Source organism: Podarcis gaigeae (assembly GCF_964106915.1).
Source record: "Podarcis gaigeae genome assembly, chromosome: 6".
In the NCBI taxonomy this organism is placed as follows: domain Eukaryota; kingdom Metazoa; phylum Chordata; class Lepidosauria; order Squamata; family Lacertidae; genus Podarcis; species Podarcis gaigeae.
The window spans coordinates 53,130,562-53,143,199 of record NC_139682.1 but is presented as its reverse complement, the minus strand read 5'-3'; the positions used below and the strand labels follow the sequence as shown (position 1 = coordinate 53,143,199).

At 45.2% G+C, this 12,638-nt stretch overlaps 1 protein-coding gene across 3 annotated transcripts in view; it reads left to right on the top strand.

Annotated features, from left to right (window-relative positions):
* Nucleotides 1–4,723: 4,723 nt before the first annotated feature.
* Nucleotides 4,724–12,638, top strand: part of MOB3C (MOB kinase activator 3C) — a 33,360-nt gene continuing 25,445 nt past the window's right edge. The window contains exon 1 of one of the 3 annotated variants that reach the window (XM_083742572.1): nt 4,724–5,002. The gene's annotated coding sequence lies outside the window, so the exon portion shown is untranslated. Of the gene's footprint in view, nt 5,003–9,996; nt 10,836–12,638 lie in introns of those variants that run through there. The other 2 variants (XM_083742571.1, XM_083742573.1) reach the window with 2 other exon arrangements.

Below are 12,638 nucleotides of genomic sequence, written 5' to 3'. Positions count from 1 at the left end.
CCAGTAAGGTTTAGTGCTTTTTTCTGGGGGGGGGGCATAGGGGGACACATACCCCTAAACATTTTGTGAATGGGCTCATTGAGGGGCAGTATTTCAATATGAATAGGAAAATGAGAGTACCCCTAAACATTTTTTAAAGAACAAAAGCACTGAATAATAATAATGATATTCAGCAAATGGTTATGGCCCTGTTTGAATTACTATTTAGAATTTTCACCCGCCTTCAATAACGCAAAATTGAAATTGGATCAGATGCTGGGAACTGCAGCTGGAGTGATTGTAGAAATGGAAGGTGCTCCCTTAGATCACGAGGTCAAGCAGTTCATACAGCTTAATGTCCTTGGTGTGTTCATTACTTTTCATCCCCCCACTACTGCTGCTTCCTTCTTTCAACTTTTGGATACTTTTGCTTTCATGGACTGATCACTGAAATAAGAAAAAATGAACATCAATACTGAGGACCTCAGGAAGTTTTGCCCTTTTCCCTTCGCTGCCCTGTAGGCTTGGTACTGTCTCCTAGAACACATTTGAGATGCCAGCTGTCTTCCTTCCTTCAAAACCCACCTTATCTATGAAGCCCTTGACGAAACGTCTTTGTTTCCATTCCCTTCTGCAGCTAGACCTGTAATTAAGGCTAAGCACACACAACTGAAATTTAATTGCATGTTGCTTTACTTGTTTACCTCTGCCACCCCCTTCCTTTATTGTTTTACATGTGTTGAATTTCAGACTGAAAGCTCCTCTGGGCATCGACCAGGCCTCTTGTACTTGATAGAGCAGGGGCAGGCAACATGGTGCCCTCCCTGTGTTCTGGACTACTGCTCCTCTCAGCCTCCGCCAACATGTATTATGGGATATGTAGTCCAAAACACCTTGAGGGCATCATGTCACCTCAGTAGAGCACCATGCTCACTGAATGTACTATATACATGACAAATAAGAATAATGTAAGAAACATTATTTCCGTTGTGGTATTGCATCAAATATCCTAGTGAAACTCAGTTTGGGGGTTTGAAAATATCCAGCTGTGCTTCCCTCTGACACTAGTCTCAAAACTTGATCTCATTTATCTGGCATGATTAACCTTAAGGTCATATATTACATCCATCTGCCATTTCCTTCTAGAACTTTTAACTGATTTTCTTTTAACTAGTAACCAGGTATTTATGCATCATTGAAATTATGCTAAATAAACTTCCTGGACAAAAGCGTAAAGGTGACCAACCTAGAGTTGAACATTATTTGCTATTAGATTTTATTAAAAATGGAGAGGAAATGTTTGATAAGTATTTGTGTCCTAAGTTATTAATTACTTCCTAAACCTTTAGAAACTCATTCTTCTTCCCAAGATCCTATTTAAACAGTTGGAAGTCTGGAACTTTTTCTCACACATTTTTTCTGCTGAACTTTGCTACCAGACAATCTATGCATTGTTGATTCTATAACTTGACTTCCCCTAAAACTTTGCATATTGGGTATATCCTGTAGAGATCTATTAATAGCAGCTTCAAAGTCTGCTAATCAACTATGCATTGGCTTTCAACCAGTTACTGTTCTGCTTGGTGCCACTTTTATTCTTGTTGTTTATTGATGGCAAATTAACTTGTAATAACAAACTTGGGTAATTGAGTGTCTGTCAGTTAGGAAATAGAGCAAGGCTACCCAAAAATTAGGGTGTGTGTGTGTACCATTATATCATAAACAATATCAAAGCAGTTTAAAACACTGTCTATACACCAGTGATGCCACAATAAAACTGCTAGCACGCTTGCAAAGGTAAACAGGGTCCATTATGGTTTCAATTTTTTAAAAAAGGAAGCATTCAAAATTGGAGAGCATTACGGAAGGATGTTTTCTTAATTACCTACATAAGCCTGGCAGCATAGCAAAGTTTTCAGCAGGTATTTGAAGGTTGAAACAGAAGGCATCTGCTGAATTTCTATTGGCAGAGCATTACACAGGACTGGGTGGGTGACACTAAAGGCTTGGTTTCTTGTTGCTGTCAGATAAGCCTCACCAGCTTGGGGGGTTAAGCAACGTTACTTGTGCAGATGATCTCAGTGACTGAGTTGGAATATAAGCATTTAGGAGATCCCTAAATACCCTAGATTTCATTGTTCAGGGCTTTGTAAATTAACACAAGGGCCATGAACCTGGCTGGGTAGCAGATGGGCAGCCAGTGCAGATGTTTTAACAATGGCACCACATGTTATTGGCCCCATGGCCCCATCATTGCCTGGCCTCCACATTCTGCCTCAGCTGGAGCTTCTGAACCAGGCCCAAGGGCAGCCCTGCATAGAGTGCCCATTTCCTGAGACATCCCTGATTTGCACCTAAACAAATCTTGCCTCGTACAAGACTACATGTTACAATGGAGCCCTGGTACCCGGATGGGCTGCTTTCTATTGCTGAACATCCTTGGGAAGCAGTAGTTTTCTCCTTTATATGACAAAATCCCCACTTGGCTCCCTGCTTTTGAATCATTGCATTGTAGAGTTGGAAGGGACCACGGGGGTCATCTAGTCCAACCCCTGAAATGCAGCAATATTTCACCCAGTGTGGGGCTTGAGGTCCAGCACCGAGGGCCTTCTGGCAGTTCCCTCACTGTGAGAAGCCAAGTTACGGGGAACCAGGCAGAGGGCCTTCTCGGTAGTGGCGCCCGCCCTGTGGAACGCCCTCCCACCAGATGTCAAAGAGAACAACTACCAGACTTTTAGAAGACATCTGAAGGAAGCCCTCTTTAGGGAAGCTTTTAATGTTTGATGTATTAGAGTATTTTAATATTTTTTTTTGGAAGCCGCCCAGTGGCTGGGGAAGCCCAGCCAGATGGGTGGGGTACAAATAATAAATTATTATTATTATTATTATTATTATTATTATTATTATTATTATTATTATTAAACCCACGACCCTGAAATTAAAAGTCTTGTTCTCTTTCCTCAGTGGGATTCCCAATGGGAGGTAAGCAGGGATCTAGAACCCAGGCAGGTGGGAAAGGATCCTAGGGAAGGAATTAGAGAGCTGGAAAGGAGAAAGGAGGAGGGAAGTTGGATGAAAGTTTACTCACCTCTGCCCCACTGACATTCACCCTAGTGGGGGGTAAAAGTTCCCTGCCCCTGCAGTAGTTAGTCCTAAAATCTGTAAGTCATGCTGATGCACCCCATGTCTGCACATTCAGAAGAATGGAAACAGCCAGACCAGTCCTGCTTCAGAGCAAAGTATTTTCTCTGGAATGCAGGTGAACCTGATGGACTTTGCTCACAGGTGTCCTTTGTGACTTATCATTGTCCTTTGTAGTTTCCCCCATATGCACAATGTTACAGGAACCTATGAGTAATACTTCTCTCAGTTTGCTCAATCTTGGCAATGTGATTCAGTCGCTTTCCAATTCTTGCTTTCAGCAGCTTGTATAATATGCAGGATCTTTTCCAGGAGTCTCCTGGGCAGATTGTCTGTATTGCATCAGCTGTCTGGGGGGGGGGGGAACAGGACAGACAGATCAGTAGTCTACTCTTGGAGGTCCTTCGGGGGGCACATCCAGACATATGGTAGAGGCAGCAAGTTCTGATTCTGGAGAATGAGCAGCTAGACGTCTGCCCACCCATAGGAAAACAGGCTTCTGCATATTGGATCAGTCTTATGTAGATAAGCCATTTCAGTGTTATGTGCTGATATCAAACATGTATTCATTTCACTGTGAAGCCAGAAGTTCTTCTCTCAGTGTCCCAGCCAAGTGGGGCACATTGGGTTGAACACACTCTCTAGAGATGTTCACAGGGCACCCACTTTGTACTCTTTCCAGCCTGGTGAAGACCTTTTAAAGGTTTGCAGAGAAATCCTACGGGGTTGGATGGGAGGGAGGAATGGTTGTGGCAGAGGAACCACCAAATCCAAAGATGTGTCATGCTTGTACCAGCAAGATGAAACCCCCCACGGGGTTTTGGTTTGTTTGTTTTTTTTTTTGTCAAAAAGGATTTTCATTCCCATTGATCCCAATGGGAAGGAGAATCAATATGGTAAGGTCCGGGACCAGCATACTCCCCTCCCACATTCCAGGGACACGCTAAGGGAATGGGAGAAAAGCCAGGATGAGCAGAGTTCCTCCTCTGCTGGTGAAGACAGATACACGAACTCCTATGGCCCCATCACACCTTCAAAGAAGATTGGGCCAGGGGTCAGCAAACTTTTTCAGCAGGGGGCCAGTCCGCTGTCCCTCAGACTTTGTGAGGGGCTTGACTATTTTTGGGGGGGAAATGAACCAATTCCTATGCCCCACAAATAAAAGCACACATTCTACTCATGTAAAAACACCAGGCAGGCCCCACAAATAACCCAGAGATGCATTTTAAATAAAAGGACACATTCTACTCATGTAAAAACACACTGATTCCTGGACCGTTCGCTGGCTGAATTTAGAAGGCGATTGGGCTGGATCCGGCCCCCGGGCCTTAGTTTGCCTACCCATGGATTGGGCCTTTAACCTTTAAAACTATTTGAGTCTTGGTCTTTCAGAGATACTTTGTTGCTGCTTTGTTGACTTTACTCTCTGCTGAATTTTATTGTGCTACTTGCCATTGTAAGTCATCCAGATGACTTTGTTATCTGGAGATCTGTAAATATGGTAAAGTAACTAAGTAAATATAAAACATAGCGACACATTAGTTTATTAGTTCCAAGGAGGATTCGGAATAAATGCTCAGATAGTACAAATTGTCTTTGTAAGCTCTGCTGGTGGGCATCAAGCTGAAGATCTAGCCTGAGAAGAGACCTCTTGGAGGTGGGAACAGCATGTTAGCACGATGCAGAGCAGCAGATGAGCCAAGTGGGACAGTCAACGTCCCTTCCCCCACAAGCTCACTAGTGCCTCAAGGAAGTGAAGAATACTCAACCTTCCTCTAGGTTTCTTCCTCCTCCTGCCTCTCAAATTGCTTGATCTGCAGATCAGGAGTCAGCCCTATGCTGTGCTGGAATGCAAAGGAAAGTGTGGGGGATCTTTTCACTGGTAGGTTTGTAGTTTTTTGTCCTTTTTGTAGTGCTTGGTTGTTTATCTGCTTCACGTCACCCAAAGAGGAAATGTTTGTCACAGTTCAGTTTGGTTGTAATGGGGAAAAGAAGGTTGACTTATAAGAGTGTTCTGCCTTGCCCACTTTGCACCGGAGAGGCTATTATTATGGCGGCTAGTGAGAAAATACACCTTCCTCGCCTCTGTACAGATTTGGCACGAACTGGGGTGGGGGGTGGAATGGCAAACTGGCTACAGGTACATGGGGCCTCTGACTAGAGCGAGAGGGCAGGGAGATATGAAACCAGATCTTTCCTCTTTGTTTTCATTCACTGACTGCCTTAAGCCAGTGGGATTTTCCTCTGCTTTTGCTGCTTCAGGTTTTCTTTGTAGAGGATGTATTTTTTTGCTACATGATTGTAGGAAAAGCCTTGCACAAAACTTGTATGCACCATGGGAAATGGGGACAGCATTATTATTATTATTATTATTATTATTATTATTATTATTTATTATTATTATTATTATTTTACTGCAGTACAAGGGTTTGGAAACCACAAAGCAGGAGATATCTATGTAATTTTCATGCCTGTCAGAGTGCACATTTTGCGCACAGATTCTCCAAGAGGAACACTCGACGGGATTCCCCATGCAGAAAAAGTATCCTGCAGGAAGTGATCCTGTGCATGTTTACTCTGAAGTCAGCAGCGTTGTGTTTTCATGGGACTTATTGCAGCTTTATCAGTGGGACTTTATTCCTAGCAAATATGCATAGGATTGCTCCAGATTGTGGCAGTTCTCTCTTCTTGACTATTGCATGTTTAGCTATGTTAAATGTATACAATTGTAATCTGTCCACCTGATCTGTGCTGGAGTAGTGTCTTTGGCTGTGGAAGCCACATTTTAAGAAAGGCTTGGACAAACTAGAGAGGATGTAGAGGAGGGTGGAGTCTGGGAACCAAATCCTGAGGACCAACTGAAAAAGCTGGGTATGTTTAGCTTGGAGAAGGGAGGTTTAAGGGGAGACGTGATAGCTGTCTTCAAATATCTGAAGGCTGCCATGCCAGAATTCGAGCAGACTTATTTCTCCTGTTGCTCTAGAACAGGCATGTCCAACAGGTAGAATCTGGGGTGTTCCTGGTAGATCCTGGTAGATCTTTGGTTCCTCAGTGATCTCCTTCCCCCTCCCCCCCCAAAAAAGGGTGAAAAAACAATTTTGGCTTCCTAAAAAAAAGCTCAACAATTTTGGTCCATCCAACGGCAATGGGTAGATCTCCACCAGTTCCAGGTTTTTTATATGGTGAGTAGATCACCATATGTTGGATGTCCCTGCTCTAGAAGGCAGCACCCAATGCTTTTTTTTCAGCTGGAACTTACTGGAACTCAGTTCTGGCACCTCTCAGGTGGGTGCCATCGCCATTGTAAGAGAACAAAGGAGGCATTCGTGTTGAGTTCCAGCACCTCTTTTTTTTAAAAAAAAATAGCAGTAGCAGCACCAGACCAGAATTAATGGATGGAAATTGCTGGGTAGCAGATTTAGGATAACCATAAGGAGAATCTTCTTATCTGTAAATAACAACAACAACAACAACAACAACAACAACAACAACAACAACAATTTATATCCCACCCATCTGGCTGGGTTTCCCCAGCCACTCTGGCTGGCTCACAACAGAATATTAAAAAGACGATAAAACATCAAACATTAAAAACTTCCCTAGACAGGGCTGATGGACGGTAGAAAAGCTGCTTGGCAAAGTAGTTGTTTCTCCTTTGTTGGAAGCAGCTGAGCTAAGGTTAGAGGATCCATCTGTCAGGAATGCTGTCAGCATAAGATTCCTGCATTGAGCAAGATGTTGGACTAGATCTCCAAATTCCCTTCCAGCTCTAATATTCTATAATTCTCTGGCACCAAGCTTTTGAAAAATATCAGTGGCCCTTTTAAGCCTCAGTACCCCATTTCCTTCTGGGCAACTTTCTATGTATCATTGGTGGGGGCATCCAGAGGCAGAGGTGGGTGGAGTAATAAATGCAAAATTTACATTGCTGCAGTAAGTTAGTTTCTATACCCACTTAGCAGCCAGTTCTATCCTCCATTCATTCAGGGAAGCAACAGGCATTATCATAGTTCAAGGACATATTCCAGCCTGGCAAACAACATGGAATCATAGAATTGTAGGGACCACAAGGATCATCTAGTCCAAACCCCTCCAGTGCAGGAAACTTTCCCCCATCATGGGGCTCAAACCCACAGCCCTGTGATCAAGAGTTTCATGCTCTACTAACTGTGAACCTGGTTCAAATCAATACCAGTGAGGGGTGTGGCCTGGAGAGAGTGGCTTTGGTCTGGGAAGAGTTAGGGGAGCCAGCTAGAGAGCTTAGAGGTTCCTCACCCCTGGTCTAGTTGGTGAGAAGAAGCCAGCCAGATGACAGCTCCTGATTCCTGATTGTCTCTCCAAAATTATTGTTAGCAGAGGTTTCAGATTTATTTGCGCTTTTGGTTGTGGTTCCCAGTATCCTTTTCAGTATCAAGAGCATTCTTCTTGTAAACATCGGATCCAAGTCACTCTTCCTCACCATGTGTCCCTTGTGGTTTTTCAAAGTACATGATTTTCAAAGAAATATCAAAATCTTATCAGGCTTCCTTTCAAGCTAGTCACAAAGCAAGACTGCTTTTGTACTCTTTGCAGTGTTTTCAGGCCAAACATTGGGGTGTTGGGTTCAGACAGGACATTGAGTTCTGATACAAATAAACAGCATGTTACGAATACGGCTGTTGTTTCTGCCTGACTGCACTGGAGATAAAGTCAAACTAAGGATACAAACAAGAAAAAAGAATTCATTCGGCCGGGGGGGGGGGGGACACAGCCATATTTCTGTTGATTAGATTTATCTGTACATCCAATTGTGCCTCCTGGTCTCATTTTTGCTACAAACGCAAATGAGCTGTGGGGAAATTTCTTGCCTTTGGCAAGAAAAAGCAGGCAATAAAAATAAAAAATAAAAAGGAAGACTCCAAGGCCATCTCCCTGGGGAAACCACTACCAAAAGACTTAGTAAGAATGCAAAGTAAAGCCCACCTCCCACTAAAATGGCCAGCCTGGGTCCCAATGGTTGGGTGGCAATATGAATGGGTCAGGTCAGTGCTGGGCTCTTCTGAGCTCCTAGGGACCTTAGCCAGTGCATGAGTTGGCCGGCTGCTTTCAATAGGCCTGATTTGCATCTCTTAATGGACTCAAAAGACGAAACGAGTTAGGTATGAAGATGAGGACTGAGTGTGCTCTGTTGAGGTGGAGTGGAATGGAGTGTCCTGGAAGAGGGCATGACTGGATGGCTGGAAACAAGAACAGGAGCACCCCACACAGCAACGTTTTGTTGCAGGTCCCACTTGTAATCCACAATACCTAAGTGTGTAGAGAAACCCTATGGCAGAAATTAGGGCTACGCTCATTCTGCAGTCTTGATGGCTCGGAGCAGAATCAGGCATGCTTAGGGTCAAACCACACATTTCATTGGAGTGCTGGGATTGGAACTCCTGATGAGTGGGGATTTGGTACAAGGCTCGGGTATGGAGACAAGGATTGGGCTTTCCTTTCCCCTGCACCAGAACCCCAGTCTAAATCCTCCATCATTCCCTGTCCTGATGCAGCTGATTTTTTATAGGGGCAGGCGATGAATGCATTTGGGAGTAGTTTAAGTTAAGGAATTTGTACTTTGGCACTGAAAGGCACACAGGTGTTGCTTGGCTAAAGATGTTTCCAGGCTGCCGCTCTTTCGTAAGTGGGATCCGGTTACATCCCTGTAAATTCAGGTTGTGCAGTTAAAGTGGACTTGGAGCTCTTGCACAATAAAACCTCCAAACAACAAAAGCAAAACAAAACCAGACTTTTGACAGTAAGGAAAGTGATGGAGAAAGGCCTTGGAAATTGAGAGATAACAATTGCTCAATTCAATGCCATATCACCTCTCTGCAAACAAATAATATAACAATTCAGAATGAATGCTCAACACTGGACTCCATGGACATCCAATGAAACGGAATGTTGGAGCATTCAGGACTGAAAAACCACTGAGCCTCTTGGGCTTGCTGATCAGAAGGTCAGCAGTTCGAATCCTGTGACGGGTGAGCTCCCGTGGCTCTGTCCCAGCTCCTGCCAACTTAGCAGTTCGAGAGCACACCAATGCAAGTAAATAAATAGGTACCGCTGCGGCAAAAGGTAAACAGTGTTTCCATGCACTCTGGCTTCCATCATGGTGTTCTGTTGCGCCAGAAGCAGTTTAGTCATGCTGGCCACATGACCTGGAAAGCTGTCTGTGGACAAACGCCGGCTCCCTCGGCCTGAAAGCAAGATGAGTGCCACAACCCCATAGTCACCTTTGACTGGACTTAACCGTCCAGGGGTCATTTACCTTTACCTTTACCTTCTTCACACAGAGCAGACTTAAACTGTGGAACTTGCTTCCAGTGATGGCCACCAACGTAGATGCCTTTAAAAGAGGATTAGACAAATTCATCGATAAGGCTATCTGTGGCTACTAGACATGATGGCTCTTCCTCCATGGTTAGAGGTGGCATACTTCAGAATACCAGTTGTCTGACTACTGTACACTGCAGCACCTTTCTATATTTAAACTATATGAGCGTTCACAGAAGCATCACAAGGGAGAATCAAAGTCACTTTTATATGTGACAAATTTGTGCATATCCTCGATCCTTCACTCTGTTATCGGTGGCTGTGTCCAAAGTCCCATGGACTCTGAATCCAGTGAGCTCCTGCTACTCCTTTGGGAAGTGGTGTACACATACTGTTAGCTGTAATTCATATCTCTTCTGTTGTGAAATACTGCATTTCCTCCAAAACCAGCTGTAGTTCAAACTGAGAAAAGAGTGACTTAGTGGCATTTTAAATGCCTACACAGCCAGTGAGCTCGGCACAGGCCTTTTGCCAACTCCTCCACATGATTCTCTCCCCCAACCCCGCCTTGCAAGGAATGCTCTTGTTTCCTGAGATGGCAGAAAAACTTGGACTGGGGTCATTTATTGGCTTTCTTTGGCTTCCAGATAACGCTGGCTATTTCTCAAGTGTCCAGGGAAGGATAAATTCATTCTCTTGGGCCGGCACTTGAGAAGAACAGGAGGAGTTAGGGCAGAAATCTGAATTACGCTGCGGCGTCCCCCCCCCCCCCCCACATTTTTTGCTACGGGGAATTTTCATGGGACCTAAAACTCCCGTTTAATCGGGAGCCAAGAAGGGGAGGGGGGGAGAAAGAAGACAAAAAGGAGAAAAAGAAAGAGAAAGAAAGGATAAGGGGGAGAGAAAATGGAGAAAAGTAAAAAGAAAGAAAGAAAAGAAAAAGTTTTGATTGCACTCAGAGAGAGGGAGAGCGAGTAGCAGCCCCCACTCCCGGGGTGAGTTAGGGAGGCGTAGCCCGGGAGGCTGAAAGAAAGGGTTGGCACGCTTCTGCTTGCAAGGACAGCTGTACTCTTCTGTGGACACCGTCAGGATGTGACATCACTAACGCGGAGAGAGAAAAAGCCCCGAAGTTTCTTTAATGAAAACTCCTCCAGCCAAGGTTCCTTGCGTGGGATCCTTCACTACAGCGCTCTTGATAAGCCGCGGGCACTTTTAAGGAGGGCGGCAAGGATCCTTCTCCTTGGCTCCAGAGGGAGCAACTTTTATTCGGCTCGGCTGCGCAGGAGGCGGTGAGTATCTCTCCCTCCCCCTCTGTCCCGTTTCACAAAGAAGTTTGATCGGAGCGTGGCAAAGCTCCAGGCCAAGCCTCTCTCTTGGAACCTTTCGCAGCCCTGGAGTTTTTGAACTTTTCAACCCCGGTGAGTGGGGGAAATGGCTCGAGAAGGCGTTTGCAAATATTTGCAAGAGAGGCGCGCGGCTGCCGGAGGAGCTGGTTGCTGGCGAGAGAAACAAATGGGAGTAGAGCGGTTTTCTGGAGCAGAAAACACCCAGGAGCGAGTTTGTCAGCGCTATTCCGGGCGGGGGGTGGTGGTCGGGGGGGGTGGTGGTCGGGCAGGCTGGGGGGGGCCGCTTGTTGGCGCTGGAGGCCTGCCAGTTGCCGCTTGGCAACGGCACCAAGGAAACCGGAGAGCGCAGTGCCCGACCATCCTGGTAGGTAGACGGCTGAATCAGCGCGTAATGGTGTGGACTGAGAACTGGTGCCTCTGTGTTTGAGGCAGAGAATAGGCTGGCTGAGATGGCACGCTGTGACTGTGTGCCCCCTGGATTTATAATTTCTTAATCGCCAGTCACTATTCTCAAGGTTTTCTTTTAATTATTTTATTTCATGGAATTTATGCAGGCAACTCTCAACTTATGTCGGGTTTACGTTCCAGACATAGCGCATAAAGCCAAAATTGTGCATAGTCAAAACACATTAGGTGGGTGGGATTGCCAAAGCCCCCCCCCAAATGTCTGTCCTCTTTTTGCCACCATATATTTATCCAAGGACATGAGGCTGAAGTTTAATGTGTGCAAGTTGCAAGTTATCTGTACACTGCTTGATTTCAAAACAAAACTAAAAAAGTTAATATAATAAAATTACCACTAAGGAAAAGTAACTGCAATAATTTAAGACTTTAGAAAAGTTAACAATAAGAAAGTTATTTTCTAAACAGCTGGTAGGCTTGTCTAAACAAAAATGTTTTTAACAGCAGCCAGAAAGAATTCAGCAAAGACACCTGCCTGATATGAATAGTGTTGTTGCTGCACCACTAAAATATCATGTTCTTACAAATTCAGAGTGGGTATTATCTGGCCCCTGTAACACTGCCAGTTCAGGCTTCAGGGATATCTGTGAATTTGCAGCAGACACTTCAAACGGTCTTCCCTAACCTGGCGCCAACCAGATGTTTCACACTACAGTTCCCACCAGTCCCAGTCAGCGTGGCCAATAATCAGGGGTGGCAAGTGTAGTCCAACAGCATCTTGAGGGCATCAGGTTGGGCAAAGCAAAGGTAGGCCACACCTGGGAGGGGAGGTGCGTTGTCCGTGCCTTTGTTCACCCCTTCCCTGGTCCCCATAATTGTGAGGCTGGTGAAGGTGGCAAAAATCTATCCTAGCAAAGGTTCTTCTACCTTTCACTGACCTGTTGCTCCTGTATGCCAGGGCTCAATCCCTGAATCTTTTTTTGTATACCATGGCTAAGACCTACCATAACAGTGCCTCTGGTCACGTGCAGAATTTCTTACTATTGGGGAATCGGAGCCTGCTGTTGGCATCTGTCTGTTTTCAGAAAAAATAGAGTGCAGCTTTGGGGCTCAAGTCAACCCTCTGGAGAATCACAGCGCCTGCTGCAGCTGCAAAGACCAGTAACTCACAACTGCTGCCTCCTGTGCTGTTTTTGTTGAGTTACTAGCACCGAAGTGACCTATTTAGGGTGAAAGCCTGGGCAGTGTGCATGGAGGTCATGGGCTGCCTGGATGAGAAGACCCCCCCCCCAGCCTCACTGATGTGGTCCACTGGAAAGCAGAGCAATACTTTTGGCATCAGCTTGGAAGAAAGAAGTGTACAAGGCACCATCCAACTGTCTTAGAACTGTTACACTGGGGGGGGGAGGGGACTTCAGTGCCACCCCCCTTATCATTTCCCTGCTGATAACCCAAAGCTGCTATTTGCTTGTT